The sequence below is a fragment of the Triturus cristatus genome, chromosome 12, assembly GCF_964204655.1.
Source record: "Triturus cristatus chromosome 12, aTriCri1.1, whole genome shotgun sequence".
Lineage (NCBI taxonomy): Eukaryota > Metazoa > Chordata > Amphibia > Caudata > Salamandridae > Triturus > Triturus cristatus.
The window spans coordinates 171751743-171777060 of record NC_140595.1 but is presented as its reverse complement, the minus strand read 5'-3'; the positions used below and the strand labels follow the sequence as shown (position 1 = coordinate 171777060).

General features: G+C 49.7%; 1 protein-coding gene across 2 annotated transcripts in view; it reads right to left on the bottom strand.

Moving 5' to 3' along the window:
- ANKRD34A (ankyrin repeat domain 34A) overlaps window positions 1-9418 on the bottom strand; it is a 535455-nt gene extending 526037 nt beyond the window's left edge. Inside the window, exon 1 of one of the 2 annotated variants that reach the window (XR_014971938.1) lies at window positions 9092-9292. The gene's annotated coding sequence lies outside the window, so the exon portion shown is untranslated. Of the gene's footprint in view, window positions 1-9091 lie in introns of both variants that reach the window. The other variant, XM_085636968.1, reaches the window with a different exon arrangement.
- Window positions 9419-25318: the final 15900 nt, after the last annotated feature.

Sequence of the window (25318 nt, the reverse complement as noted above, 5' to 3'; positions counted from 1 at the left end):
CAGGTCTTCCCTGGAGGGTCCCCCTGAGCCCAGAAACTCAACCTGACCAGGTTCAAGTTCTTTCGGCTCAGTCTCCCTCAGTTCTTTAAGGTCAGCCTCCTCAGAGACTTGATCCACGACCTGGGGCAAAGGGGAAGGCGAAGCCTTACCCTTACTGCTCCTTTTCTTGGAAGGTGTCTGGTCCGTTCTTCCAGGATCCAGTACCTGTTTAGTGGGGCATCTTTTGGCCTGTGACCTCGTCACAGCAAGGACATGTGCTGGCAAGCCTAACATTTCCATGTGAGTCCTCTGCTCCACTTCTGACCATTGTGACGTTTCCAAATCATTGCCCAACAGACATTCTACGGGGAGGTCTGAACTAACCACAACCTTTTTCGGGCCACTTACCCCTCCCCAGGAGAAATCAACAACTGCCATACTGTGATTGGTAGTGACGTTGCTGGCATTGGTCACTAGGTAATCGGTACCTAGCATGATCTGTCCAGGGTCCACAAAGTTAGGCGTCACCATGGTGACACTGGCACAAGTGTCCCTGTAGGCCTGAGCCACTTTTCCATTGATCAAAGGTGTCTGTCTGTATTTGCCCAAAGTATTGGGACTGGCATCAGGGGACATATCCATATCCCCTGTACAGACAAGGACGGCCTGAGTGAGCGTGCTGACTAAGTCGTCACTCCCCTCGGTTCCCAAGGTTAACCCAACTAATGCCTTGGGAGGCGCACTACCACTGCTGACTGTACTAGGGGGTGCAGGTGCCTTAGGGGCTGCAGTGGCAGGAGTTTGCCCTCCTTTCTTGGTGCACTCACTAAACCAGTGAGTCTTACTTTTACAGTATTGGCACCACCTTTTTGACTGGCCTTCTTGAGTCTTCTTCTTCTGTGAAGCCTGACCCCCACCCTCTTTGGTTTGTTGGGGACCTGTCGAAGACTTCTGGTCATTTTGTTCGTTCTTGTTACTACCCTTTTGGTCTGCCTTCTTCTGACCACCCTGGTTCTGATTCTGGTTCTGCTTGACCCTTGTTCTGACCCATCTGTCTGCCTTCTTTCCCAATTCTTGGGGAGAGGTCAGATCCGAGTCGACAAGGTGCTGATGCAACAATTGGTTCTGACAGTTGTTTAAAATCTGTTCTCTCATGATAAGATTGTACAATCCTGTGTAATCAGTAACCTTGCTACCCAGCAACCAGCCTTCCAAAGCCTTAGTGGCACAATCGACAAAGTCAGTCCAATCCTGAGACTGAATTTTCTGGGTGTCCCGGAACAGCAACCTGTACTGTTCCGTGGTTAAGCCGAACCCATCAATCAGTGTGTTCTTCAGGACTTGGTAGTTGTTTGCATCCTCAGCTCTAGTAGTGAGGAGCTTGTCTCGCCCTTTACCTTCAAAGGAGAGCCACAGTATAGCTGCCCACTGACTTGGGGGGACGCACTGGACAGTGCAGGCCCTCTCCAAAGCAGTTATCCACTTGTGGATGTCGTCCCCTTGTTTAAAGGGGGGCACTATTTTACTCAGGTGTCTAGTGTCTATACCCCTGTCTTTCTCTCTAGTGAGAATGCTGCCACCAGTGGGATCTAACCCACTTAATTTCTGCTCTCGGGCCAAGGCAAGTCTTTCTTTGGCGAGGGCAAGTTCTTCCCGCTCGATCCTCAGATTGACTTCCCTCATCTTCGCTTCATGCTCCCTTCTCTGAGGGGACGTCATTCCTCTCTGAGAAGATGCCTGAGAGACATGTGTACGAACAGATCCGTTAGAGCCTCTGGAGAGAGACCTAGCTCGTCCGTTCCCAAGGTTAGGCCTGCTTGAGCGTGGGCCCGGGGCTCCCCCAGTTCCATTCTCATGCCTGCTTAAGTTGGTCCTCGTAAGCCTGCGGACTACCACTGGACCTTTGTTTGCCTCGTCTTCTGATAACTCCTCTTCGTCCTCCTCCTCTGTATGGAGGTCGAGGTCTGGGTCACCGAGGGTTCCCTCTAAGGGAGGCATGTTCCCATCAGCATTGGGGGGACCTGTGTTAGAGGACCTCCTAGCATCGTACGCCTCTAAGAGACCTATCAGAACTGCGATGGTAGGGTTAGAACCCTGGTTTAGCTTCCTGGAGGCACACAGTTGTCTCATCTCCTTGAAGCTAAGAGCGGCATATCGTGACACGACCTGTGGAGGGTCACTGACCACTAAGGGAGTCTCTGCAGACTCTCCGTGGACCGACATGCTTTCTAGTGAGGTGTAAGTGATGCACCTACCTACACTATGTGTTTACCTACTGATCCCTTGCTAAGAGTTGTAGTCAGGGTGTGCTAAGCCCTGTTACACTACAACAGCTGGTTCAGTAGAACTCAGAGTATTCTAAGTTAAGTTATATGTACCTGGGTACTTATGTGATCTTTCACTTCGATATTCTTAGGATACGTGTGTGGTAAAACAACAGCAAGCTCAAATCCCAACCGCTGCTCACCAATGTGAGAAGTTGGCCTGATATGTAGTGCTCACTATTCTAGTGATCACTGTGTATCATTCCAAACGACCCTTATTGATGATTGGTTGTAAGTCAACCTTTTAGACCAGCTATCCTAGTAGCGTGGATACGAGCAGTCTTTAGGCTAAACTCTAGAGGGCGTGTTAAGCCAGCTGTTTTACCACCACATTTACCCCTTGAACACCACGTGAAAGGACACCACACAAGTTGTTATGAAAATAAAGGATATTTATTTATAACAAGACTACCCTGGCTCTTTATGAGTCAGGGAGCTAAGCACACTACAAAACTCTTACGAAAATACTTCAAGTTGCACAATTTACACAAATGCCCGAGGGCACGAGAAACCATCTACACTAACAGTGAAATGCGAATGGCTAGAGTCTGGAGTTACTGATTCCGAAGTGATCCGATCAGTGGGACTAAACGAAAAAGGAACTGGACACTTGTAGAGCGAACCTGCGATGGAGCACCGAAATGCTCGAGTTACCTAGCCCAGAGGCTGCGGCTGCGTGAAGTTCGGCAAGATGTCGGGAGTCCTCGTTGTAGTCTCAGGAGCCTGAAAGAAGAAGTTGCTGGCAGGCGACCAGTGTCGATGTTCAGCGAGATCCAAGCCTGGATCGGTGATGAAGGAAACCTGAAAGCAGAGGGGACTCAGTTCTCAACCGCTAGCCAGCGATCGTGTGGGCACCAGGAGGGTACCGGCTGAAGTCACCTCGACCAGGTGAGTGGATGACGTCGGACTCGGCTGTTCCTCGGACCAGGAGGCGCGGCGGCGACCAGGATGGAGGGCGAGCTGTCCCACGAAGGTGTCTGCTGTCGATGATGCTGGGCCCAGGAGTGGGGCAGCAGGTCTTGGCAGTGGCAAACCCACGTGGTGGAGTCAAGATGGCGTCGGGAGTGGACCAGGAGGGTCCGAGGTACTCCTCTGTTGCAGGGGAGCAAGAACCAGTCTGGAGCAACCAGACCGGTGATGAAACTATTGCGGTGCGTCGTGAAGAGGGCCACAAGCCGGTCGGCGAGTGGTCGGACAACGCGGTGAACAGCAAGGAGCGGAAGGGCCCCCACGCAGATCTCGTGGATGCTGGGGAGGCAGACTTCGGTGCTGGAGCTGCTCAGGGTTAGGGCTTCTCAAACCCTAGGTGCACTCACTCGAGGGTCCCTCGGTGGGCGTGCTAGATAAGCGTCGTGCAGGTTCTGAAGATAGCCGGTCCCGCAGGTCTCGTCGCACCTACGACTCTCAGCTGGGCTGATGATGTAGGTAGAGGTCAGAGATGGCAGGGACTCGGGTCTCGTCGAGCTGGGCAGTCTTGATCCGTGGGAGAGACGTACAGCAAACCGCAAGCGCTTAGGTGGTGCCTGCTGGTGCAGGGTGGCTACTCCTTAGCCACAAGGGAGAGTCTTCAGAAATAGTCAAGAGTTCCTTTCGTGGAAAGTAGTTCAAGATTCAGAATTATCCAATTTGGGAAGGGGACTCGCTCCTACCTTTATTCTAAGAAAAGGGGCTGGCCCGTGACTAGGTCCTACCTATGGGTGGGGCCAGGAGGGGGGTGGTTACACCCCTATCCTTTGTACGGCTTCGCCCCAGCTCAGGGGCAGGGTTGCCCCCGAAACTGGTTTGAGCCGGGCTATGCACAGTGAGCACCGGGGTGCCACTTGCAATCACCTTCCTTCCAGCCCTGCCTACCTGGGATACACAAACCCTGTCTGGGATGGTGCTAACACCGCCCTCGACAGGAAACCCTTTGTCCAAGCTCCCCTCGCTGGAAGGTCTCCCAGCAGCAGGAGGTCAGACTTGTGTCTGGTGGCAGCATCCATTTTGTGATGCTGAGGCTTGAGTCAACTTTAAACGGGGTTCAAGGTTTACTTCCATGTCGTGCCCCTCTAAAAGGGGGGAATGCTAACCCCGTCGCCAGACTTGGCGAGGGGTTCGTATTCCAATTCGTATGACACCTTACTCGACATGTGTGGGTGATGCGATGCCAAAGTTAGCAAATAACCGCAAGGATTATAATGCCTTTTAAGTAGTTGGCCCGCGTCACCATGGAACGGCTATTAGGACTTGGTTCCGCCAGCCGTCGACGGGCTCAGCTCGCGCCAGAGCACCGTCCCACATGATTCCCTGCACTCTGCCTTCAGGATTGATAAGGCCTGCCATAGGAGTGACTGATAGGAATCCATGTGTCCATTCTAGGGTTAGGTGTAGGAATACTACACCTACAGCAACGGGTGATTACACCACTTTGCCCCAGCTGTCGTGCAGCCAGTTGTGTCAGATTTGGGCGGCCATCCAGGGGTGGCATAATACATGCTGCAGCCCCTGGTAGGCCCTGGGTACACCGATGCCCTGGATACCTGTGGTATGCTGAGACAGGGACTGACAAGGCGGCCCAGTTCCAATTAGTGGATGCACCTAATGTACATGTGTGTTAATTTCGAGAGAGAAAAGCTAGGCTGTGGGTCGGATTGGCAGGCCCACAGCCAGGGAAAGTCGCAAACCAATGAAGCAAAAGCAAAAAATCTGGGTGATCATAGGATTGCAGACCCTACTCTCCTACACCTTCCACCTCCACTGGTGGAATTACATTGAACTAAATGAGAGACTTCTTTTCAGACTCAGCCTTCTCTGTCCCCTTCGGACCTCTTGGCTTTGCCAATGCTTAATAATTGTTCTTTGCATATCGCTGGCTTCTTCCCTCAATTCTCGGCACTAGGTAAGGTGGAAGATGCAAACCTTTGACTTAACAGCCCTTTGAGCAGGGAGGGTTTTGTGCTGTTGTGAGTCCTATGTTTGGGACTCCTTTAGTCCCGCTTGAAAACCGATGAATAATATTGCACGCAGAAATTGATACAGCAATTGTTGGTTGAGGCATTTATGCAGATTATATGTTTTGGCCCTCGGAATGGAAAGGGGAGTGACTATAAATTGGTGTTTGCACTAAGCCTGGGCGGAGGTCGCGGAGGTCTGCTATGCGGAAAAATGCAAAGTACAAAAAAAACTCTGCCGCGCTACGCAGAGTTCCGCAAGAGGTAGAGTGCATTAGAAAAATTCATTCGCTGTAATATTCAGCACTGGGTGTTTGTCCCCACTGTGGAATTATCGTGAACGGCACAATGCACAACCCAAGTGGGCACAAGCGGGCGCTGCTTCCTTTCTGCCGCTCAAATAGATTTTCTACTCGAGCGGCAGCTTTCTCAACATGGACAGATGGTTTCTATACGCGTGTGGTTGCGAGCATACGCAACCACTTACATTGAGACATCCGACCGCAAGCAATGAGAAATCTCTCCAGAAGGTTGATTTCCCTTGCTCGCACTCGCCAACTTGACGTCGATGTGCGTGAATGAGGCAAATCTCGCCGCAAGGTGGATTTTCCTCGCTTGCGCTCGCCAACTTAACGAGCACGAACGAGGAAAAAACACGGCGTGCGGAAAACTCTGCAAACTCCACGAGCGGAGTGGAGTTCACTGCCCATACTTAGTTTGCACATGCTCCCCTCTTTCTGAGTAGTTTTCCCCCCACAATACTTTGCCAGTGAACAGCAACCGGGTTAAAACCTGATGGCTCAGGTTTTACCGCAAATCTCTTAGCTCTAATTTGACTTCTACCTCCCGATACATCTAGATTTGCCTATGTTCTGGTTATCGTGTAATTCTGGCACAGGCCTGGCCCTTCTGCGCCTGCGCCCGACGCCTCTGAGGCCTAGCAGCAACACTCCGCCGAGCTGCTGAGGTGAAATTGAAAGCCAATGGCCTTGTAAACACCAGAAGTACTCACAATGTTCCGATGCTAATCTTCCTAATCTGCGCCCTTTCTATCTGAGGGCACGTGAAGAATGTAAACTTATGTTCAGCAAGTGTGTGTTCAGGAGGGCGGGTAGGCTGTTGATACAGTGTCAACAGTTCGGCTAAAAAAAGGTTTCTGTATCTATCCAATTTATCTTGGACCTCAGCTGTTATGTATAAATAGTGTTGTGTATTGTAGTCTGTTCTTTGAAACGTGCCGTTGCATTACATGTCATATTTTGTTGTGTTATGTGATATGGTATGTTCAAATACAATATATTGTGACTACATTTCATTATCTGTAGATCCAGGTTCTAATATTAGATAATACCATGTTAGGTCACATGTAACATATTAGGTTACATTTGAAATAACGTTATAATAATAAACTTTGTTTTGCTCTAATGGCTTGATATTACGCCACAATGTCGCATGAAATGACTTCATGTGTTTTCGTATGATAAAACAAAATTACATCCTAGACCAGCATTGGCAAAGCTAATCGGTTTGGCACTGGAATGCTAGCCAAGGTGTTTAGGTCGCTCTTGACGGCACAGGCGACTGCAAGACACAATTAATAAAGTCTTTAAATTGTATTGTATTTATAAATAATGATACAGTTAATTAAAACCTTTACAGGAAAAAAATAATAATAATTACAATTGTAAAAACAGATAAAAAGCAAGTGCATTAGCAAAGAACTCTTTTAAAACATGTATCTAAAAAAACGATATGCTATCAAGATCAAACCGATACCATGTTTCAAAGACTCGCACACCAGTGGCAACAGTTCATTTCAATATTGTCTTTAATAGTGCAAAACATGAGTATAAAAAAGTGGCAGTGCATGAGCCGTACAAATTGCAAAAGCAGATGCGCTTGGCGGTATGGTCATGAGGTTGGTTGAATGCCAGCAATAATGGTTAACTTTACCAGGCAGACTATTACCTGGGCACTCAAGCCTTCCAGGTGAGCAAAATATTATTCCGCGAGTATTAAAGATGTTAGCTAACAGCTTTCTGTGAGCAAATTGCAAAATGGGACATATGCACAGTATAGACAAAAGAGTTTCTTCTGGATCCTGACACAGCCTGTATAGCGGCAAACTAGGTTTTGGGGCTCACAGCGGCAGCGCATCATTTGTTGGTGTTAGGCCGAATCTTAGCGCTAAAAACCGGGATTTGTAGAAACCTGTGATTGATTCAAATAGATAACTGTGGAGTAGGCGCTTTGTGTGCATAGCCCGAGTATTTCGTAAGCGAGCCTTGTTTTGCTCCCACGATACATGGTCAGTGACTGGCTACCGCCCTCCCCCTATGACCACACCACCCCCGGACACAGCACATAGACGTGGTATCTTTGGAAGGCGGGAGGTCGCGAGACCCCCCGGCCGTATTTATTAAGTACAAAACAATAAATGATAAACAGTTATACAAAAATCAGCAGGACATTAGATACATTATTGTCAACAGGTGTGAGTGACTATCTTTAACAAAGACTCTAATACAGGTTGTTTCCTAACCGAGTCTAACATCCTCCTCTGCATTTTTGTATACTAACATTTCTGGGCCATATGGCAAGGTCGCTAACCGGTGTCAGGTCCTACTTGTTGCGCTTCCCCTACTGGTGTGCGCATGCGCAGCCGGGCCCGGTAATTACCCTGCAGCGAAATGCCTGCCCTACTGTTGCGCCCCTATATAGCGTTCCATATCACACTTTCGTCGCTTCACAGGCACTTACTAAGGGTGGACACCAACTACAACTGTTGTAAATCCTGCACTCACAAACACAGGAGACCTGTACGTTTGATAGCTAAAGGGTTGTATACCACAAAAAAGAAACGCGATTCCCATGCTGCACTTTAGTAATTAGAGGATTAACAGGTCTTTTTGGCTGCTATCAATATGCGACCTTTGCGCAGGTAAACGCGCATCTTGTGCTAATTCATGATATGGAAAAATATACGCAAAGACCAAGTATGAATACAAGTGGTTACATGCACACACAGTTACTATATATATCCGACCCAGCGACATTGTTTGTACTATGTACTTCCTGCCTCGCGCTTAACATACAAATCAGAATGCTTCTAATGACAACAGGGGCTGTACAGTCCGCGCGCTGATAGCACAAAAAGCCTAGCAGCAAAGGTGTTCAATAATGTGTCAAAACATTTTATCAACAACCACATCATGAAGGTTAAATATAGACAGACAACTATATTTGCGCTACCAGTTTTAACACCTGATGTATGTACTGTGATATATTTAGAACTATAATTCTGCAAGGTGCATGCCTCGACGCAGACGCGTGCATTTCCCCAAAATACGGTCATATTTAGCAGCCCGATATCAAAGCATTCCAACCCAATGCTTCTTCGGGAAAAACCATCGGAAAATTCTTGCATAAACTTCATTTGGAACTGCGTGGCAATTCACAAAATAGACATTTCATACGCGATTTAGAATCCCATAATTTACGCTCGCCAGCTGCGGATTGTTTAGCTAAATAAATCTTTATAGCCACAGACAAAATGAAGGTGCACAGTTTATTCTCCCGAGAGGCATTAAAATGCGGTGCTAATGAACTATTAGAAGGCACCCTGCGGGAAAGAGTGTAGCATAGACCATCTGCCGGGATATTATTGGGCGCCAAGATACGCCTAGGAAGCAGTCGGAAAGTTCATAACAAAGAAATACATGCCTCCATCACAAGGAGACGAGTTTGCAAGTCTTTCTTCCATAACATGTCACGTCCTGCCCCATATGACTCATTTCTGTTGCTATTACAAATCGCTAACCACTTAAATATTAAGCTTGTGCAAAACGCAGTGCTCACCTAGATCGAATGCCGTGTTCTGTTCTCCGCTCTCAAGTACAGTTTCCTCACATGCCAGGGATATTTAACCAGACCCCATCAGTTTGCCGAAATAGCTGGAGAAGTCATTAAATCTATGCAAAGCACCTGTGCGCCGAAATAACCTGATACTGTTCACATCTCGCCGCCCTCTAGACTGCTCCTGTTTTGGAATGAGCACAGCCTGTATTTCCCGTCCTAGGCGGAATACTGTGAGCAGGGCCAAGAGAGACCGGTTCCGGTGAGTGAACTACTCGTGCTAAGCCAGTCAACCCCGTTCAGAACAAGCGGGAAACATTTCAGTATACTAGCGGAGAATCAAAAACTCGCTTCAAAAGCCGGTCGTTTTCTCCGGCCAGGGAAGCTTTACAGCGACATCGAGGCGGGAGCTGGCTGCAAAGCCTGCCACTGGACCCCGTTTGCGCCTGTGCCAACTAACTCGAGGTCCCTGAAAGGACAGCTGCGGCGTCCCTGCGTGTAGCTCACCACTTACACCGAGTGCCAAAGTAGCGTGGAAATTAACTTTGAAAAAACTTTGCTTTATATAAGCCAAGCAGGCTGCAGGCATAGAGCGTGGTCGCACGACTTAACTTTAGCCTCTAAAAAAACACTGATGGTCTCCGGGGCTCCGCAGCTCCCAAACCGGCTGGCACACTTCCATCGAGGAGGATAGAATTCCTCCGGTGCTCTCCCAGGCTCGCAGCTCCCCACCGATGATGACGTTCCTGACGAAGGCTCAAACGCGGATCCCCGGCCTCGGACTCCGGTCCTAAAAGCAGAGAAGAAATACAAAAAAAAAAGGTTAAAGGTCCTCCCGAGGGAGGAGGCACACAAAATTTAACGCCCTGAACGCCGGGGCACGTCCGTTGTGGGGGAGCGTCCAGGCAACAAGGGGGTCACCTGGGCGCTCCCCACCTCTTTATCCCCCCAGTGGCCCGCCCCCCCTCCCCTCCGACCCGGATGTCGATTAACGACATCCGGGTCGCGTAAGCAGCCAATCGGTGGTAGGGCGCGCCCCAGTGGACACGCCCCCACCACCGAGAAGTTCGGGGGAGGTCGCCGCACTGCCATGCAGGCGGGGGGGCCCAGAGCCCCCCCTTTCCATTCGCTGTGTTTGTTTGTTCATTGCGAGTTTAAAAGCCTTATGAGGTAAATGTGTCGCCCAGACATGTCACGAGTCCAGCGCCTTTAAAGCCTCACTTCTAGCATGGGCTCAGTAACAAATTTGTGCGGGTGAGGTACTCTGCTGGAGTGGAATATGAGGTGAAAAACCTTACTCTGAGCATTGTTCAAAAATAGGCTTAGCTTTCCCGGGAAGGATACTGAACCGTAAGCTAACATTGGGATCAGTTTTGCTTTGATTGCCGCCAGTTTTGGTTGGTGTGGAGATTTTACTGCGCAGTTTCAAGTTTTTAAAAAGCACAAGATGAGTGAAGCAGGACAAGGTTTAGTGTGTTTAGGTGGCGTCTGGGGGAATGGTGAATTTGGACCCAGGCCCCTAAACATATGTAGCTGGAACTCTTTTCTACCGGATTACCCACTAGTTACCACTTTCCCTTCATTTCCGAAAATAACTATTTTAGTTATGTCCAGATTGACTGTCATCTGATTTCTTACACATTGGGGAGCAAGTGTGTTCAGCAAGTTCTGTGGGCCAATAGGTGTTAAATTCATGAGGACTATATCATTTGAGTATTGGAGTGATGTTAGCAGACGTTGTCCCAATTTTAGGATGTGTGAGTGCGCCTGGTTCAGTGCTTTACTCAAATCTGAAATGAAGAGGTGGAACAATGTTGGGGCAAGTACACACCCCTGTTTAAGGCCTCCTCAAGTTGAGATTGGCAGAGTAAGGCCCTTGTTCTTGCCCAGGCTAACTTTTGCCCAGGTTTCAGAATACAAGAGCTGTATCGCGCGAAGGAGGTTAGCCCGGATATTCCATGATGTTATGTTATGTTATAACGAATTTATAAAGCGCACGTACACCAGAAGGTTTCATGGCGCTAAATTGAGGCCCAGTGACACGGCAGGGAAGCTAGTTATGTGATAGTGCAAATAGCTGTGTTTTGAGGGCTTTTCTGAAACCCATAAGGTTATCCTGTATTCTGATGTCTAGGGGCAGCGAGTTCCAAAGGCAAGGTGCAAGATAAGAGAATTTGAGCCCTCCTTGTCGTTTGAGTTTGATGTTAGGGATGGCAAGCAACCTAAGGTTGCCGAACCGTAGGGTGCGACTAGGAGTGTATTTCACAATGCGGCTACTGAGAAATTTAGGGCTTCTGCAATGAAGGGCTTTAAAGAGGAGGCACCCGGTCTTGAAAGCCACGCGCTGTGCGACTGGGAGCCAATGTAATTTAGCCAGCAGAGGCCTGGCAGAATGCCATTTGGGCTGTTTAAAAACTAGCCTGGCTGCCTGGTTCTGTACCATTTGGAGGCGTCTAAGCAAGAACATGGGCAGGCCAAGGTAGATAGAGTTAGAAAAGTCAAGGCGTGAAAGAACAAGAGCAATGACTGCCTGGATGAGGGCCGAGGGGGTAAGAAGATGTGCTATTTTCAGGATTTTCCTGAGCTGGAAGACACAAGAGGAGACCACCGACCCTACCTGCCCTCTAAGCGAGAGATCGGAGTTTAATATCACTCCTAGACTTTTCACTGAGGAGGAGGGAGTAGGGGGGGGCCGAGATCAGAGGGCCAAAAATGAGGGCCCCACATGGTTGCGCTGTTTCCTGGCAGGACAAGTTCGGTTTTGCCGGGGTTAAGTTTAAGGTGGTTAGAGTTCATCCAGCGCTGGATGTGGAGCATGGTGTCTTGAAATTCGGAAGCTGAGTTAGGTCCACTGAGTGTGAAGACGAGTTGGAGATCGTCAGCATAGTTAAATGTGGTGACCTTCATGTGTTTTAGGAAACTGATGAGGGGTCTGAGGTAAAGGTTAAACAAAAGAGGGGAGAGGGATGATCCTTGAGGGACCCCGCAAGAAGAGTCCATCCTGGGTGCGGTAAAGGGGCCGAGACGAACTGCTTGCGTTCTGCCCTCAAGGAATGACTTGATCCAGTTAAATGCAGAGCTTGCAGGACACCAGCAATGGCGGCTGCTTCTATGTATTACTAGTGCGCCATGGGCGCTTCCACCGTGGCTGTGTGTGCCCCACCCACAGCACTCGCGGGACACCAGCAATGGCGGCCGCTTCTATGTATTACCAGCGAACCATGGGCGCTACCACTGTGTCCCCCCTACTCACCTACCCCCCGACCGCACTCGTGGGACACCAGCAATGGCGGCCGCTTCTATGTATTATCAGGGCGCCATGCAAGCTTTTATTCTGTGGCTACCCTCCACCCCTCACAGCACTCGTGGGACACCAGCAATGGCGGCCGCTTCTAGGTATTACCAGCACACCAGGGGTGCTTCCACTGTGAATGTGTCCCCCCCTACATGCCCCCACCACAGCACTTGCGGGACACCGGTTATGGCGGCCGCTTCTATGTATTATCTGCTCGCCATGCGTGCTTTCGCTGTGGCTGCCCCCCATCCCAGCCCCCCGGCACTCACGGGACACCGGAAAAGGGGGCCGCTTCTATATAGTAGCAGTACGCCACAAGATCACTATGACAAGTCAGTGAAGTCTTTGATTTCAGCGCTTGGTTTCTTGAAGCATGCTCTTTAGTTACACCTGAGGGTTAGCTTAATGTGTCCAGCTGCAGCGGACTGGTCAACTCGCTAACATCTCTGTAATATCAAAACAAACTGATTGACCAATTCATCGGGATTGTCCATCAATCAGACTTTTACAAAGGCACTGAATCATCTTGCTAAAATACACCCTCAGACTCAAGTAATCCATTCAGAATGAATAAAAAAAAATAATCTCACGATTTCAGTTGAACTTTTATAGGGCTTTGGGGGGGTGGCTGACCATCGGGAGGCCTGACCCCCCCCCCCCCGGAGGATTTTGGGCCATTGGTGCAGCCCAGAGCCCAATTGGGCTGGTTGGGCTACAGTTGGGCTGGCCCTATAAGACCGGCCATCTTTGGTCACTAGACACCATTTACGGTGGGTGACACGACAGCCGGCCTTATAGGAATAGGGTAGAAAGATTTTGTAGATTTTGTAGTGTTGTGGGTTTTTTTTATAGGCGGTGGTAGGTCCCCGCGGTTGTCAGGCATTGGAATACAGGCAGCGTGGGGCAGGCTCCTGTGGACGTGTGCAGGCGGACGAACGATGGCGGCCACGGGAGATGACCCCAGGGTGGCGGAGGCCATGCGCCTGCTCGCGGAAGCGGGCCGCATGGATTTGCTGCGTCCTGCAGCTGAGGTGAGGCCTTCACAGCAGGCGTCAGGCTGGGTCGCTGCGGTGTTAGCATGCTCGCTGCCGCGGACCTGCAAACCTCGGGATAATACTGCTGGGGGCGGACGCGGCCACACTACTAAGGTGGCACCGCATGGGAAGAAAACACGGGGGCGGGGCGCAGCACCCAAGCCCATTCTGGAGTTTGTACCTGGGGCGGGAGAGGGGAGAGGCCCCATCGGGAGGGAAGCGCACCAGGAAGCAGCCGGGGGGGGGGGGAGTGGGGGAGGCTGTAACCCTTAATCAGGCAGAGGGTTGCACGGTGGGCGGGGAGGTGGGGACAGGCATGGGGCAGCCAGGTGAGGGGGGAGCTGGAGGGGCATCCAGGGGCGGTTTCAGGTACCCCGGGGAGGTTGTTCGGAGGGGGAGGGAGGGGGGAGGGTACCTATGCCGTCCCTGGAGCAGGGAGGGTGGTTAGAGAGGGCCCCTGAGGGGATCAGGCAGCACTGGTCAGAGAGCGGAGGTTGGGCATGGGGGGGGTTTCCCGGCAGCGGGGGGCGCCGGTGGAGGTGGTAGCGGGGTACCCCCAGCGCAGTACAGAGGGTTGGGTGTGGGCCGAACGGGGAAGAGGCTCATAGACATGTTGGAGTGGAGTGATGGGGAGGAGGGGGGAGCGGGGGGCACCGAGGAGGGGCTCCGGGTTAGTCACAGGGCTTCTTGCACCAAGGTAGGGGACAGAGGGGCAGATGTGCCTAGTCTTTTGCAGAAGGGTCAAGACAGTTCGTACACGGTCACGGATAGAGTGGTGGCACCTCCTGCACAACTGGATAGGCAGCGGGATCCGGTCAGGACGCCAACCTTGACACCAGGTAAGGCTAAAGCACGCACGCAGAGGAACAGCACAGCGTGGGGCGGTGCGGCAGTTGGTATAGAGGCATGGGGGAGGTGGTGGGGGTGCAGGCGTGGAGTTGGGGCAACAACAGGGTATCAGGGTGCGGACTGGTAGGGCGGCGGGATCTGTGGAGGATGCCAGCCTTGAAGCCAGGCATAGAATAGGCAGGCACACAGAAGGGTAACAAAACGCAGGGCAGGGTGTCCGTGGGTACAGATGCATAGGGGGAAGGTGAGGAGGAAGTTCGCTTGCTGAGAGGTGCATACGTCAAAGATAAAGGGGTGGGCCCAGAGGCGCAACAAGGGAGCAGGGAGGAGAAAAAGAAGGGGGCTGCGGCACCCGGACAAGGGAAGGGTCGGACGGCGGGGCCAAGCATGGTCCCAGTTACAGAAGAAAAAGGGTCAGACGGGGGAACCACAGAAGGGAGGAAAGAGAGCCACGAAGTTCAACTGAAGAAGTTGCCTTACATGGGGATAACTAAGCCATTGGGTTCAGCGGACAGGGTCAGCAGCCCAACCAGGGCACACAGCATTCCGCGGGGGGTTGGGGTGGCAGAGGAGCGCAAGGGACTATGGGAAAAGGCTCATACACCCATTAGGCAGGATCGCTTGGAACAGTGGTTGGTGTCTTATCCACGGAAAGAAGACGCAGAGCTTTTGAGATGCGGTTTTAAGGAGGGTTTTCGAGTAGGGTATGAAGGGCCTCGGGTTGACAGATGGGCGGAGAATTTGAAATCTGCGAAGACACACGGGGCAGTAGTGCGCATCAAATTGTTCAAGTAAATACAGGAAGGACGCATGATAGGCCCTTTCACGGTTAGCCCAATTAGAGACCTGATCATTTCCCCAATTGGGGTGGTGCCAAAGAAAGACCCAGGGCACTGCAGGCTGATCCAACACCTCTCCTGGCCGGAGGGGGCGTCGGTAAATGACTTCATAACGGCCGACTTGACGTCTGTGTCCTGTTCTTCGGTGAATGTGGCACGAGAATTGGTTGCCGCGGTAGGGCCAGGTGCTCTCATGGCAAAATGCGACATTAAATCTGTGTTTCGCTTACTGCCAGTACACCCTGATGATTACCAGTTGCTAGGCATACAGTTTGAGGGTTCCATCTTTGTGGACAAGGCGCTGTCGATGGGGGAACAGCTTTAACATCGCGGTTAGTGCACCGCGATGCAGTTACATCGCAATCGTTACAACGACTGCGATGTTACCATGCCATGCCATTACAACGCAAGTCTTTACATCGACTTGCGCTAGATGGCGTGCTAACATTACAAATAGTGTAGTTTACTATCCCAACACCTTCCCTACTGTTAAGTGGACTGGAGTTGGAATAGTAAATTACGCTTTTCTAATGTTAGCACGCCATCTAGTGCAAGTCGATGTAAAGACTTGCGTTGTAAAGGCATGGCGCGGTAACATCGCAGTCGTTGTAACGACCGCGATGTAACGGTACGCGTTGTAAAAACTCACGTTGTAACATCGTACATCCCTGCCGATGGGATGTTCCATAACATTCGTATTATTTGAACACTTTAGATCATTTTTGCAATGGGTTCTCTCATGGCACACTAGTAAGGAGACGGTGACACACTACCTCAACGACTTCTTCCTGGTGGGCCAGCCTGGTTCTGCGGACTGTCAGCAGCAGCTGACAAGTTTTAAAGAGCTCATGGGTTACCTGGGAGTACCCCTGGCACCAGAGAAGACGCACGGTCCAAGTACGGTGTTGTGATTTCTTGGCATTGAATTAGATTTAGGGGCAATGGAGGCACGCCTTCCGATGGACAAAAAACTGCACATGTTGCTGCTGATCGATGGTTTACTGGTCAAAAAGAAGGTGACAGTCAGGAAGGAGCAGGTATTTCTAGGGCATATAAATTTTGCGTGTAGGGTGGTAAGGGCAGGATGGACTTTTTGCAGGAGATTGGGGATGTCCCTAGCAGGTTTGACAATGGCGCATCACCACATGAGGCTGTCAGCCGGAACTAAGGAAGACTTGTGCAGTTGGGCACATTTCTGGCAGAATTTAACGCATCCCAATGGTGCCGCCGGAGGAATGGGATGTCACGATCTACTCAGATGCTGCAGGGGCGGGAGGTTTTGGTCTCTACTAGCAAGGGAGGTGGTGCGCAGAAGAGTGACCTCAACATTGGAAGAATGGGTGGAGGTGCATTGCCTTTTTGGAACTCTTTCCCCTAGTGGTGGCAGTGACAGTATGGGCATGGGACTTGGCCCACAAGAAGGTGATTTTTAATGTCGACAACATGTCAGTGGTGCAGGTGGTGAACAGGCAGTCAGAGAGGGAGGCCCAGGTGCTGAAGTTGTTACGGGGTTTTGTGCTGAGCTGTTTGGAACGCAATATCTTGTTTCAAGCCAAGCATGTGCCGGGCGAGGACAATGACATTGCGGACGCTTTGTCTCGTTCGCAGTGGCAGAGGTTCCATGGTCTAGACATGGATGCGGACAGAGGCAGGACACCGGTTCCAGTAGGAATGTGGTATGTAGGAGACAAAGGGTTTTCCAGCTGGTATTAGGGTCACTGGCCGCATCCACATGGACGGCATATGAACAGGCTTGGAAGGAATTCCTGGAGGGTGGGGCACAGCGAAAATCAGAGCAATGGGCAAGGGAGGAGGAGGTAGTGCAGGTTATACTGTCCATGATTGACAGGGGTTTATCGAAGGTCACTATAGCAGGCAAGTTGTCTGGCATAACGTTCATGAGCAAACTATGGTGGGGTTATAAGCCCTCGGCGGGGGAGCTGGGCAGTCGCCTCCTGGAAGGTTGGGCACGGGAAAGGGGCGAGGAGGCCTTTGTCCTTTGGGCTCTTGGCCGGCTTGATCTGGGTTTTGCCGCAGATCTGCCGAAATGTGGAGGAGGTTGTTTTGTTTTCCACCCTAATGTCTTGGATGTATTTCGGGGGTTTTTGGGTCTCTGAATTGCTGGGTGGAAAGGGGGCACAGGGGGTGCAATGGTACGATGTGGAGCTTCCGGATGAAGGGGTAGAAGTGCGGCTTAATCGATCCAAAATAGACCAGGGAGTTGGGAAGTCGGTGGTCATAGGTACTGCCAGGGATAAACGGGTATGTCCAGTATTTTGGGGGAGGAAAGTGTCCAAGGGTCTGGATTCAGGTGACAGGGAAGTGTTCAACAGGGAGGCGGGTGGCCGGGTGACGGCGGCGCTGCTGTTATGGATCATGAGGCGAGCTCTTCTATTTCTGGGGGAAGCACCTGGACAGTTTGGGACACATTCTTTTCGCATAGGGGCAACAACAGAAGCAGCGAAGCTGGGATGGGGGAAGGACGAGATCATGCGTTTGGGTCGCTGGAAGTCGGACTGCTTTAAGACATACATTCAGCTGCGAGGCTTGGGGAGGGGGAAGCGTAGTTCTGTGCATTTTCTTGTCTCATATAGGTGTCTTTTCAGGTGCGGTGGCTGGGCCTGCTGTGGCGGAATTGTCCTTAAGGATTGTGGGACATTCGTTTGTTAAATGGGCAGTGCGTTATGAGCGGTCAAAAGGGAAAGGTGTGAATTTGGGTCTGGACAACACGTTGTTCCATTGTTCATGGCAAGGAAATGGGGGCATGCGGTGGCACGAGTTGTTTCCAGCCTTAAACAGGATGGTGCGAGGCAGTATTTGTCCTGACGTTTTGATTATTCATTTGGGGGAGAAGGACCTGGTTTTGTGTAAAGGTTTGGCACTGCTGAAACAAATGAAGAGGAATCTGCTTGAGATAAAACAGCAATGGTCAGGGTGCTATGTTATCTGGTCGGAATTCATCCCTAGGAGGCATTGGAGGGGGGCGGAGCGGCCAGCAGCAATAAATAAGTCCAGGTGTAAGATTAACCGGGACATGATAAGCTTTTGTGACAAGGAGGGCATTGGGAGAGTAGAGCATCTGGAGCTTAGGTATGCTGCAATATATTTTTTCAGAGAGGATGGGGTACATTTGTCGTGTTTTGGTTTGAAGTTATACATCATACAGATCAAGGAGGTTTTAGACAGAGCTTTGGATATTAGACGGCATCCGAAACAGCCTGGACCCTAGTTTTTAGGGGTCAGAAAAGTCTGAGCTGGAGAGTCTTTTCTGAGTGGCGTTTTTTCGTGGTAATAGTTGTTAGATTGTTTACAGTTTAAGTTTATTGGTTGGGAAAAGTCACTACGGGAGCAGGCAGAAATGGGAAGTAGCATAGGAAAGTTTACTTAGATTTTTATCTTAGGAGTTGGTTAGAGGTTACAAGTTTAATGGGTCAGCAGGAATGACCACGCTGGGGGTTTATAAATGGATGTAAAGGGGGAAACTTTAGGGTTGGGGGTGGGGGTGGGGGGTAAAGCAGAAAGAAAATATTTAGTGAGGTTTAGTTTTGTACGGCACAGGCTAAGGATATTTGTTGTAAGGTGCACCTGTCTTCAATAAAGCGGCCTTTTTCACACTTACAAGCCTTGTTTGTGGTCTGTGCTGTGCCCCCCTTTGGCCCAATAGGGCTTTGGGGGGGAGGCCAACCATCGGGAGGCCTGACCCCCCCCCCCCCCCGGGCATGACCCCCCCCCGGGTATTTTGGGCCATTGGTGCAGCCCAGAGCCCAATTGGTCTGGCTGGGCTACAGTTGGGCTGGCCCTATAAGACCGGCCATCTTAGGTCACCAGACACCATTTTCGGTGGGTGACACAACAGTCAGCTTTATAGGGATAGGGTAGAAAGATTTTGTCCCTCCCTCCCCATTTTTCAGTTGCCTACAGGTTTTGGGGGGGGGCAGGAGTAAAAGGGTTTTTTTCCTTTTTGTTTTCGTTATTTATCCTGGTTTGTTTTGTTGGGGACAGGTGCACTGGGTGGGGGAAAGGTGTAAATGGGGTTGTCGCTTGACGCAGGTGCTGGTGTTTTTTCTGGGAAGAGCTTAATTTGGTGTTTTTTCGTGGTAATAGTTGTTAGATTGTTTACAGTTTAAGTTTATTGGTTGGGAAAAGTCACTACAGGAGCCGACAGGAAGAGGAAGTAGCATAGGAAAGTTTACTTAGATAGTTATCTTAGGAATTGGTAAGAGCTTACAAGTTTAATGGGTCAGCAGGTATGACCGAGTTGGGGGTTTATAAATGTTTGCAAAGGGGGAAACTTTAGGGGTGGGGGTGGGGGGTAAAGCAGGAAGAAAATATTTAGTGAGGTTTAGTTTTGTACAGCACAGGCCAAGGATATTTGTTGTAAGGAGCATCTGACTTCAATAAAGCGGCCTTTTTCACACTTAACAAGCCTTGTTTGTGGTCTGTGCTGCGCCTCCCTTTGGCCCAATTCTACTCAAATCTTTGGCACTTGGGAGGTCTAGGGCCGTATTTTTATGGATATCTCCCTCATCTCTTAAACGACGCGGCTCAGATTTCAGTTTTAGAGGTTACCTTTTCTGCTTCAGCATCGGGGATCGGCATTTGACTAGATTTCTTTGGGAAGGGCTCTATTGTGTCCTGGTGATTGATTCTTTCAGGTACCTGGGATACGTCAGACGTCTTATAAATAAAGTATACGAGCTGGCGCTGGTTACAACTGCCCGACAAAGGGCGCGCTTGCGTAAAAACGATTTCTAGCTGGAGGCGTTAAACCTCTGGGAAATGGCTTGTGTCCTAGTTACCAGTATCATAATGTGCATTAGCTAATGTGAAATTTATGGGGGCACCAAGAGGTAATCCACATACGAGCCCGAGTTGGGCGAGTTCGAATATTTGCTCTCTGAAGAGAGCGCCTAGAAGTTCTTGCAATGCTGGCGGATAAGGGGGTGTGCGCTTTCACTGTGGCAGTGCAATAGGTCTCGCATTTACGAGTGTTTGAGCTATTGGCATTGCAAACGACAATCTCTTTTATTTATGTGTTGGTTTTTAAAACATAAATAAAAGTTACTGTCATTTACAATGCCAATAGGTTCAACTCTCGCAAATGCGAGACCTACTGCATTGCAAATGCTTCTTTATGTGGCGCGAGAGGGATCCTTCGTCAATTTCTTTTTCCTAAACATGTTTTGCGCGCTATCATGGGCCATTAACAGAAGAGAGCTACGGGTTCTCATTTTTGGGAATTTAAAAGGTTTGCACACATGTGCCCAGTGGGGGAGTGAGGAAACGGGGCTTTAGATTTTTGGACTTTGTTTGTGTGCCTTTCCTTGGATTGTGTGCCATGCTGGTCCCCTAAACCTGGTTTTCTGTTGTTTGCAGAATTTCTTGGCTCCAGTTTGGATTTGAATTCTTTGAGTTTTTTGGCTGGAGGTGATTGAGTGTGATTAAGTGTAAGCGCCACTACCTACTTTGGGTCAGGGGCTCTCGCCTTCCTGCCTCTGTGTGCTCTGGATGATTGCTAGGTTTGTGCTTAATTCGTGTTTAATGGCAGCACGGTTGCTATACTCTCTGGGTGATACTGGCAAAGCACAGCCCTACCCTGGCTTTGATACTTCCCTATTAAATTATACGTTATGTGTCAGTTGAATTCCAGTTGGATGCCAGTACTCAGGGCATCTTTACTGGACATTTTTACTGGAACTGTTTTTTTGGTCGATTGATTTGACAAAAATATGTTTAAATCTTGTTAAAACTTGTCCCCTTTTGTTTCCGAGGTGGCCTCTGCTCACCCAGCTGGTAGTGGCAGCCCGCATGGCCTGACTGACATAGCGGGCATCAGGCATTTCCCTGAGAGGCTGGAAGGATGGGGGCCAGTTTTGGAGGAGTGGGGGCCAGTTTTCTTACTAGGGGCCGGTTTTGCAGCAGTGCTGCCATATTGCCCCCCCAGTAACAAAAGCAGCAGTGCTGGGGGTAGGAGGGCTGGTTAGTTAAGCAGCAGTGCCTCACACTTGCACTCTCGCCCAAACCCCCCCCACACCCCTGGACCAGTCTGATAAAATTGCCAGGGCTACTTTGTGTTCTCAGTCTGGCCCTGGCAGCAGATAACATTAAAATACAGTGGGGCGCGATGCTCAAAAATCTCACCATGTATTTAATGGACCCAGGTCCAGTGTCTCTCTCCTCAGCAGTGACTCTAGCAGGCAGCAGGAAAGGGAAGGACTGCCTCCCTCGTGCAACGTGATTCCAACCAATCGCTCCGGGATTGGTTGGAGCAGGCTAACCCTTTTTGCAGCTGGGGGGCTGTGGCTGCAATCCCTCGGCTGTTTCTCAGCCCTGGGATTGTGCAGGCTGAAGTGCCCATGTCAGATTGGCCGGCTGTAGGCAGCCAGCCAATCTGACATGCGCACTGAAAAGGGCTGCAGTAACAGTGCAATTGCATGAATCACCCCTGCCCTCGCGCTGTAACAGCGCAAACCAGCGCTCGCAGCAAGCAGGGTGACCCTCTTCCGCCATAGCGAAGGAGCCGCCGCTGCCAACGGGGTTTCCTGCATTCCCCACTATCAGCCTCCTCCAGGTGCTCCAAATCCCAGGACCACTACACTGCTAGCATACTGCCATCAGCTACAGCCGTCAGGCGGCCCCAAGGGAGGAAAGAGATGGGGTCCAAGCAGGAGCTTGCCAGACAACCCAGCAAGCTGCACCAGACCTAGCTGGGCCGCTTCTGTGGAATGTATGACGTTACTACGCATACATTCACAATACGGTATTGTACGTCGCGTTCCTTACGCCAGTCGTTACAACGACTTGCACTGGAGGGCGCTGGAATTAGGAATAGTATGATTAAGTATTCCAACTCCAGCCTACGTCACAGTAGGGAAGGTGTTGGAATAGTAAATCATACTATCCCTTAGCTTAGAGCGCCATCCAGCGCAAGTCGTTGTAACGACTTGCGTTGTAATGCCCACGATGTAAACATACCGCGGTGTAACAACCACGATGTGAAGGTCGTTCTCCCTTCTGTGAGGCCCCCGGACTCTCTCTGCAGTGGCTGACTACAGCCACCGTGCTAGCCCTGACACACTTCCCGGCTCAGCACCTTGTCTCACCACAATCCGGAGTATCAGAGGGGGAAGCGATTCGGCGTCCGGCACTTTCAACTTGTTCACAGAGGCTGACTCTGCCTGCATATGCAACAATGGTTCCTTCTCGCTGCGATAAATTCTTTAAACAAATATATAGTATGGGCTTTAGGTACAGCCAGAAGAGTATCACTGTCTCGCCCCTTCCTGTTGGCTACTTGGTGTATCATTCCGCCTTCCCGAAAGGCTTCCATCTGACTGTAACAGACTATTTTTCATCAGAGAAGTACACTAAGTCATCACTCGATTTGTCACAATCAAATCTTTATAACATGTATGCATTTTGTACTCAAAGCAAACCCTTTTTGGTGTTGTTTGCCAGCATTGTCAAAGGCAACTGGACAGGCTTTAATGCAGAATTTGACCAAACAATGTATGTAAACAGCATCAGTGAAGGCCTGTGTTTACATCTGATTTGACATTAAAACCAGACCTATTAGATTTGCTTGTTTACACTTATTTTTGTGCAAATATATGCAAAATGCAAATAAACTGGCAACATATTAAAACATGTATAAAAATAAAGGAGTGGCTCAGAGCGCCAGGCACACCAGCCCTGATGTGCACTCCGTTTCAGGCAGCTAGCCGCATGTGATCAGGCAAAGTGTCAATACCCACAGTTCTTGACAGCTGGATGAAGTGGGCGGGGCCAGTGCCCAAGCTGTAGGCTGTGGTTGGCAGAAGTAAAACGTGAATATCACTCGACCAGATCAATGGCTCAAAAGGGCTGACCAAATTTCTCTGTATGTACATTTATATCTCTAGTGTCGGAAAAACATAAGGCTGGCGAGACAGCTATGCTTTTGTGAGGCCACCTAAACATGCAATGCCATTACCACCAAACTAAACAGCTGTCACTTTATTTGCCCTGATGGGATGAAAATCAGATTTGTAGTATACTCTTTTCTGAGCAGCAGTTGCCCAACCCGCTCAGTTATCTCAGCAGCTTGGGCATGGCCCTTCCCTTCATGTTTTCTTTGGTCAGCAGTACGTGCTTTCTGAATCTTTACCTCGAACATGCGTCAGGGGCCGAGGCGTCGCTGCTGCCCACATGGCGACCGATGAACACATTTGAAGTACGGGGTGTGCTCACCGCAGGCTTTTCTGAGGCCATTGTATGACGAAAGACGCTCAAATGTGCTGAATGCCCCAAAATGGCTTCCTCGACTTATTTTAGAGTTTGTGGTGTCCAGGCCCGCGTGACTCCATGGTGAACTACTTCTAAGGCGGGGCAGTGGAGTTATTGCTGACAGGGTTTACACAGCACAAGTGAGGACACTTTGGAGTCAGCAAGTCGACGGTTTCACGCCCAGAAATACATGGACTCGCTTAACTTCGGAGCAACCACAGAGACACGCATAAACTGCCCCAGGCTGGAGAAACTGCTTTGAGGCCTTTTGAATGACATATGTGCTCTATACATAAAAAAAAATCACAAATCGACTTTGGGAAACTGCTTTTTGTTTACAAGCTGTCATTTTTGCTACCCTTCGAAGATTGCAAACCATATTAATTCCCTTTTTTACTTATTCGTGAAAATCTTGAAATGTTTACATATCCATTCCTCATTCAACACTAACAAAATGTTTTTTATTTTTTTTTATTTTATATAGCGCGAACTAGACCCTAAGATATCGGGTATCAGAGTGCTTCACATGAGCACCAGTTTCGTTACACAAGGACAGATTCATTTTTGTTAGGCACGGAGAGATAAAGTGATTTGCCCAGAATCACAGGAAGTTGTGTCATTGCCCAAACTCGAACTCGGTTCCCCAGCTTTGAGGTCGACCGCTCTAGCCGGAAGGCTCCATCCTCTCCCCAAGAGTTCTGGTTCACAGAGAACTTTTTTTTAAAAGTGTTTGTTTCCTGTGCAATACCACTAAGCAAAGACATTCTCTGCAAAAGGTAAATGGAAAAATCTGCAAACAGTGTCATTTTACATAGAAAAGCTTTCCAAAAAGTATATATTTACGGCTTAGCTGAAACTTATCTCACAATGAGCTAAAAGATTTACCGCATAGTTGGAAGAAACTTTGCACAGGTAGAGGTAAACCGAACTATGAATGTTATTTATTTATTTAATTATTTATAAAGTTTTATATACCGCGAGCATGACCACCGAGGGTATCAGAGCGCTTTACAGATTATGCAGCCAGGAGGGTATAGGTAAACATACAGAGTCAAAAAAGCGAAAAGTACAACATTTTAAGAAATGTCCAGCAGTCATGCCAGCAAGGCCCCTGGGTTACAAACAGCAGCTATGGATCCAGGTCAAGTGGGAAAGGCGGACTGAGGCAGATATTTCGTCATCAAGAGTCCTTTAACTTCCATTTTGAAGCGGACAGTGGAAGGGATCGCCCTGACCTTCCGGGGGGAGAGTTCCAGATCCTCTGCGCCATGCATGAGAAGGATCGATTGCAAGTCCTTTTTTTTCTCGAATTTTTGTGGTTTGAGTAAAAGGATGCTGGAACTTCTGGAGGCTCTTGTACCACATGAGAGCTCCAGTTTCTGGGCGAGGTACAGTGGGGTCTTGAAGTGGATGGCTTGGTGTGCCATGCATGCAATTTTCAACTGTATCCGAGCTTCATATGGGAGCCACTTCAGGGCCAGCAGGTCCGGAGAGATGTGGTTGCATCTTTTAGTTCCCATTATGAGCCTAAGGGCAGAATTGAGGGGCACCCTAAGCGGAGCCGTTTTCCCTCTGGGCAAGCCACACAGCGTTGTGCTGCCATAGTCCAGCTTTGCGATCACTAATGCATGCACTGCAACCTTTAGGTCTTGGGCAGGGAGAAAGGGTTTCAGCTTCCTTAAGATGCAGAGTTGGTAATTCACTCCTTTGGTGAGGGAGCTAATGTGCTTTTGCATTTTCAGACTATTGTCTAATATAATACCAAGCGAGGATGCCGAATCCACAAGGTGAGGTCTACAATTAAGAGCAGTAAACTGATTCAGCCAATGTTCCATGACCGGGGATTGCTTGTGGGGTGAGATTAGGAGGAATTCTGGTTTCAGAGCATTTAGCTTCAGGTGGTTCCTTGTCAGCCAGCTTTGTGTTTCCAGCAGGACTGAATTGAGGG